Below are 6150 nucleotides of genomic sequence, written 5' to 3'. Positions count from 1 at the left end.
TGCAATATTTTTCTTTTATTTCAATGTATATATATGTGCACAGGCAATTTGCAATGAGTCTAATTTAATTGGGTGTCCTGTGGAGTTTTCTTCATTCCTTTTTTTTTCATGTTGTGAAAAGAACATTTACCATGATATCTACTTTTAGGATACAATATATTGTTGTTGACTGGTGTCCAGTGTTTTGGGTTTTTTTTTTAGCAGGGGACAAGGAGTCGGCACATGAAGTCAGAGCTATGCTCCCACGTGGTGGTGTCCAATATTTTTATTTGCTGAATATGGTAACATTAGTAATGCCAAGATCTGAACTAAGGTCTTCTGGCTCTAAGTCTAGCAATCTTTCCATTGTGACCTTCCCTCTAGTTGATTTCTTAAAATAACCAACCACATGAGTATGTTTGGAATTAAGTCTCACAGTGACTTTTTCACACTTTATTGGGAAGTTAGACATATGGAGAATGTCCCTGGAGGGGAAATATAGAATCTTATCTGCCTGCCTGTCTTTGTGCCCATTAGAGAGTTCTTCTTGACAATTTGTTGAGTTAAGCCATGCTGAAAATTCTCTTCATTGTTGAAAGATGAAGTGAATAGCATTCTAGGTTGAGCCTTTAGAGCAGCTCTGTGATGCTCAAAATGCCATTCAATCAGCTTAGAAGGGGGACACAAAAGCTGCAAATTGCAATTATATCACCTTAACAGGATTTATGAAAATAATGTTACTACTGTTGATTGTGAACTTAATATTATGCATGCATGATATGTATGCATGACAAAGTTCATTATTCTATAGGATCCTTGTAACAACTCTATGGGATAGTTAATATCTATTATTCTGTGGAAATTAAGGTTTTGTAAAAAAGATGACTTATTCTGGGTTGTGCAACTGTTACTGTAGGTAGCTAGTTATTAATAAAGGAAAGAGAGCAAAGGGAATTAGACAATGAGCTTAATAAACCAGGGAGCATAAACCTCTTTGCTTCACCAGGAAGCTACAGCTTCATACCCCAGGGGATTAGAGCATTGCTCTGCCAAGGAGATTAACACTCTTCTCTTTCCCTCTCTGGTACTGGAATCCTGGGGTGGTACAGGGGGAGGTGCTGGACCATAGAGACCATTCGGTCTAACTAGGGGGTATAAACCTACCAAAAGCCCTTGAAAGCTTAGAAGGTTGATTGAATATTTTGCAAAAGCACCTGGTGCATCTCAAACCCAAACTAATATAATCCTGGGTAAACAGAGGAACTGCCACTCTCTCCCTCATTCTCTATCTCTCTCTCTCTGGCTTGGTAACACACTTTCCTTGTATATTTGTGTGCTTTCTTGCCCAAGAGCAAGTGACAATATGGGTCTAGCAGCCACCAGGGCCCACTGCAGACTGCATGGGCTCTGAAGGACTAAGCTTTAATATGAAGCAGAAACTCTGGACACTGGCTTTTGTTTTGGCCTTGCTGAGAATATGGTTAGACTTTTTTCCATGGCAGGGGAGATGGAGAAGGGACACAGGGGCAGCCTTCCACACTAATAAACCATCATTTGACTTGTGCATGGGTCCTTGGAATGCTTTCCTCACAATCCTGTGAAAGAGCCTGATTTCCACCGATGACGCAACTAATAAGCGCCAGAACTACAACTTTTACCCTCATCTTTCATACTCAGGTCCTGCCCATTTCCACTGTACAGTGCTGCTAGGTGAAGAATGTAGCTTCTAGGGATGCTTGTCAGTATAACTTGTGTAGGAGTTCACTTTTAGCACATTGTGTTACCAACAATACAAAGATAGGCTTCATTTTCGTTTGAATTTACAACTCCTTGTGCAATTGGCAAATTCAGAATGGATTTTATGAACATCGTAACAGCCTACTGCCTCTGAATTCTTGGCATTTTATGTGGCTGGGCTGGTAGATCTTGTTGGCAGAGAGTAGGTTGGGCCCTGAAGCTCAACACTCTACATGTTTATTACTGGAGACATCTGGAGTGAGGTGGAGCCATCTGAGGCAATGGGCCAGGGACACTTTCAGATTTAGATTCAACATGCATGTTTTTAAATGCCAGTTATATGCAAAACACTTTCACATTTAATAACTCTTGTTCGAAAGCTCCATTCAAAGGAAGGAAGGCAGTATTCTACTCTAAGATGTGGAATTTGAGATCTAAAAGGTTAAATGCTCTAACTTAAAAAAATCACATGACAACAAAATTCAAGGAGAAGTTTGTAATCAGGGAAAAAGACTAAGGTTTCTGTACTGTCTGACTCAAGGTGTGTCACAAATCTTTGCTGTATTGGATCAAATCTTTACTAAATTATGGGTCAAAACCATAATTTAGACCACAGTATCAGCATTCTTAAACTATGAGTTGGAGAACCCAGATCATTTGACTTAGCTTCACTAATGGGAAACCAATAGTCCTTGTCTGGCTTTTTCCTCACACTATTTCAAACACATATAGGGAAGAGTCAGAGTACACAGCCTATTGGCTTCAGCTGAACATTGAGAAGGGATGTGAAAGACATTGTTTTTTTTCCTAGTATCGTAAATTGTATATGACATTCTACCAACAGTAAGGGGAGAATAGAGCAGAACTATGAACCTATGTAATCCAAAGGAAGATCCACATTAACTGAAGAAAACTTACTATCTGCACTCCAAATTAGAACACTTGGTCTGAAATGTAGGAGTATCTTCATGGGACAACAGAAAAATAATATTTAGAATTGGGAATGATGACATCTGGTCATTCAGTGAGTCTGGTCAGCGCACTGAAAAGCATCACCAGAAGTGGGAGACGTCACTCCTCGATTAAATTGCTGTGGCTGTCCATGTTCCTTATGGTTTAAAAAAAAGAGAGAGAGAAAAGAAAAAGGAAAGAGAAGCTCTCAGTTAAGCCTACTTTCTTCCCACTGTTTCTTTAAGAAACAGGATAAAAGGTTAAAGCCCAGAGAGCTTTTAAATGTGGAGCACTCAAGGGCATGTTCCATTCCTTACCTATGTCACAGAGAATGTTACAGAGGCAACTGCACAACCAGCAATCTTTTCAATCACATAGGATCCAAAGATTTCCCTAAATGACATCCTGTTTTATGCTGTCACAAGACAGAGACATTCCTTGCTGTATTTGGAAAGATTGCCTCATGCCAGACATCCAGCATCTCATTATTGAACCTCAGTGCCCCACCTAAAGAAATGCCCCTTTCTGCCTGTGAAGATGGTGCGGGTCATTTTAACACTCCTCCATTCCACATAAACATGCAGAAGGCTGGCAACACATGCAAGGATGGACATTCACGGGTAGAATGGACAAAAAGCAACACGTTATATTTTGTCTGTGAGGGTAGCTGTATATTTTATCATCAAAGGGCTACTCAGATATAACGGACACCAGGGTTTATACCATCTCATGAATGGGAAGAGATCGTTGACTTACTAAATGCTATCCATTAGAGATCCACACTCACAGCATCCATCAATAAAAGGTTGTGGAGGAAGAAAAGTAAGGAACTGCACATTACAAAAGCACTAGAAAGATTCAACAGTTATTATATGTTATCCTTTGGTGCATTTTTGTTCTTTGTCTCTAACTACAGATAAGTTCAGGAGCTGGTGAGAGGGAGGGAGGAAAGTTTTCTCTGATAGATCAAGAACTCAGTAGCTCAGTATCCCACAGAAGAGCTTAAAGCAAAAAAAAAAAAAAAAAAAGTCGATTTCCCTTCTCTGTGGAGCAGAGAGTTTGGACATTGAGTTAATGATCCATTATGCCCAAGCTATGGAGTTCAGAGAGCTTCTCAGTTGGTAAACATATCTGCGCACTGGAAGGGTGAGACATACCAACTCCATGGGGATAGAAGCTTCTGCTCTCAGGAGCTCCTAAAAAAGGGGGAAAAAAGGAAATAAACTGTTAAGATAGACATCATCTAACCTATCAATAAAACATGGAATGAGGAGAACTATTGCTACTTTTCCCAGCCCTGGAAGTTTCTTCTTGATGTTAAGTCATCAAAGCCTACTTACTAATTCTAAGTGAACAAACAGAAGGAAAAACAAGACAGTCTTAAATAAAACCTCCCATAATGCAAAAGGAGATAATGCATGGCCCTTTATTCTTCCCAAATGTGAGAACTACAGTAGGATGCCTGAATCTAGCTTTGGGAAACTTGAGAGTGCTAAGAAAGGCTGAGCTATTCAAAGCAAAAAGCTGTGCTCAGCTCTTCTCTGTCACTGTGACATCAGCCTCTTTTGCCCACATAACCCTTAGCCCTCTTATTCCTTAAATGATTTCCTTCTATCTAATGCCTGCAGTCCCATGGCCTGATGGTTCAGATAAATCATGTGCCAAATCTTGTCAGCTATATCTCTTATTTGTGGGAAGGTCAAGTAGTCCCTTTAGAAATCTGAAGGACACAAAAATATTACTAATGCAACTATGGGTTTAGAGAGGACTACAAGAAAAAAATGATTGGTACCCACCCTACTTCTTTGGGATCACCCCCGATTTTCCCTCTCCTCCCACTAGCACATATTCAGTCTTTATTGCCTTCATGCCTTTGTACTTGCTGTGCCCTCTGTCCTTTCTCACCATCTCTGATGGGAAACTCATAATCATCCTTGAGAATATTTCAGATTCTCTGTAAAATATCTTCCAACGACTCTGAGGAAATGCAGTCACTTCCTCGTCTGTGCTTTTATAAGCCTTTGTTCATATCTTTATTATAATACCTATCACATTATACTGTAACTATGTGTTAAATTTGAAGGCAGAGATCATGTCTTAACCATCTAGTCATTAACACAGCCTCTAAGAGATAGTCGATGCTCAGTGTATATTTTATATGAATGAATATTGTCTAAATTGTTTGCTTTATTTCTCTGTGAAACTAGTTTAATACTGTGGTTGTCTTCGATATGGCAATTTATTCTTAAATACTTGTAATAAGAGGAAGACAGTGAACAATACCCCCATTCCTGGAAGGCTGCCAGTTATGTTAAACTTATTCAAAAAAGTGGGGAAAATCTACAAATTAAAATGTTAAACATGGCTTTATAATAACACTGAAAAATGTGTTTATAAAACCATTTCCATTTCCAATTCTTTCTCTCAATGGAGTAGGCATAACAAAAGAGATATGATACACACATATCATGTTTAGCAGTCTTCTACATCAGGAGAGGTCTTTAAAAAGATCAAAACAATAGATTTTTCCAGTGAAAAGGGACCTCTCTGTTATCCAGTTCAATACTCAGCTATGTATGAATCTCTATAATATCCCTGATAAATGTTCACCTAGCCTCTGAACACTTCCCAGTGATGGAGGAACTTGCTACTTACAAGGTGATTGATTCCTTATTTTTACAATTGTAATACCCAAGTTGAGTTCAAATCTGCCTCTTTGTAATCTTTAACCACTGAAGTCTGTTCTTCCTCTTAAACCACAGAAAATATTCCTCCTTTGTTATGATAATCCTGTAAAAAATTAAAAACCAATATATAATCATCCCAAACCTTTTATTTTTTTTCTTTCCTTTTCTTCCCTCTCTTCTTTCCTCTCCTCCCTTCCCTTCTCTTCCCCTTCCTTCCTCTCTCCTCCCCTTTTCTTTTCTTTGCTTTGCTTTTTCAGTTTCACTCAACTGCTTTCACATATTGTTTTCCAGCATTTTGAACAACCTCATTCATACCCCCAGACACATCTCAGTTTGTCTCTGACACTTCAGAAATGGAGTCTGGGCATACACCGTAAGCGATATTTGTCTAAGTAGATTTCCTGGAGTGGGACTAACACAACTCTCTCATTCTAGGCTTTGTACAGGTACTATTCAAGCTTGGACAGGCTCTTGCATGTTGTAGAGACAAACCTTAATGATGGTTTGCAGGAAAAGGGTAATATGAAGTCCAGATGGGACCAGAGCTAAGAGAACTGATCCAATTCTGGGACTTCAATTGGGAGACAAGCTGCCTTAATGAATCCTAGATTAACAAGGGAATTCAGAGGATTTTGATCTGATAGATGGAGACCACAGTGTAGCCATATTTGAAATCAGATAGGTGGCAGCATTATGCCTCCATTAGATTTTGACACAGGTCCTCAGTCATTAGCAGGGGACATGAGAATCAAGACCCAAGCCCTGGAACCAAGCCCAGAATTTCATAGTGGTAAGC

This window comes from Phyllostomus hastatus, unplaced genomic scaffold (genome assembly GCF_019186645.2).
Source record: "Phyllostomus hastatus isolate PE091 unplaced genomic scaffold, TTU_PhHast_1.1 phas_scaffold_585, whole genome shotgun sequence".
Lineage (NCBI taxonomy): Eukaryota > Metazoa > Chordata > Mammalia > Chiroptera > Phyllostomidae > Phyllostomus > Phyllostomus hastatus.
This window is presented reverse-complemented; position numbering follows the sequence as displayed.